Genomic DNA, 495 nt, shown 5'->3' on the forward strand with positions numbered 1-495 from the left:
CCTAAGGAAGCTGAGCAAAATCACAGATGCAGGTCTCAATCACAAGTCCTGATTTTTGCAGGCTGCATAAATGGTGCCCAGGGCAATGCTTGTTTTGCAGAACATAGGAACCTTCCCTAACACTCACTTCGGATTAAAAAAAAAAAAACCCTTCCCTAAGAACTAAGGGCAACACATGAGAAATATCTCCAGCAAGTGGCCTGCTGAGGTCGGGCCGTACCCAAACCCTTTGCTGCTTGAGAGCTATAGCCCTTGTTAGTCAGTAGGCTTCATCAAGGGAATGCTTGCAGGATGCTACTAAAGCAGCAATCTCATCCTTGTGCCAATTCACCATGTGTTATCACAGCAAATTAATATACTCTACCATTACTTATATACTACATGCTATTTTTACACTCAGCAATTGCATACTTCCAAACATACCTGAAATGCTATGAGAATTAATGCCCATTTTTCCTTATAGATTCTTCTTACAAGGATCTGGTTGCACACTGG

The sequence above is a fragment of the Pygoscelis adeliae genome, unplaced genomic scaffold (genome assembly GCF_000699105.1).
Source record: "Pygoscelis adeliae isolate BGI_AS28 unplaced genomic scaffold, ASM69910v1 Scaffold222, whole genome shotgun sequence".
In the NCBI taxonomy this organism is placed as follows: Eukaryota; Metazoa; Chordata; class Aves; order Sphenisciformes; family Spheniscidae; genus Pygoscelis; species Pygoscelis adeliae.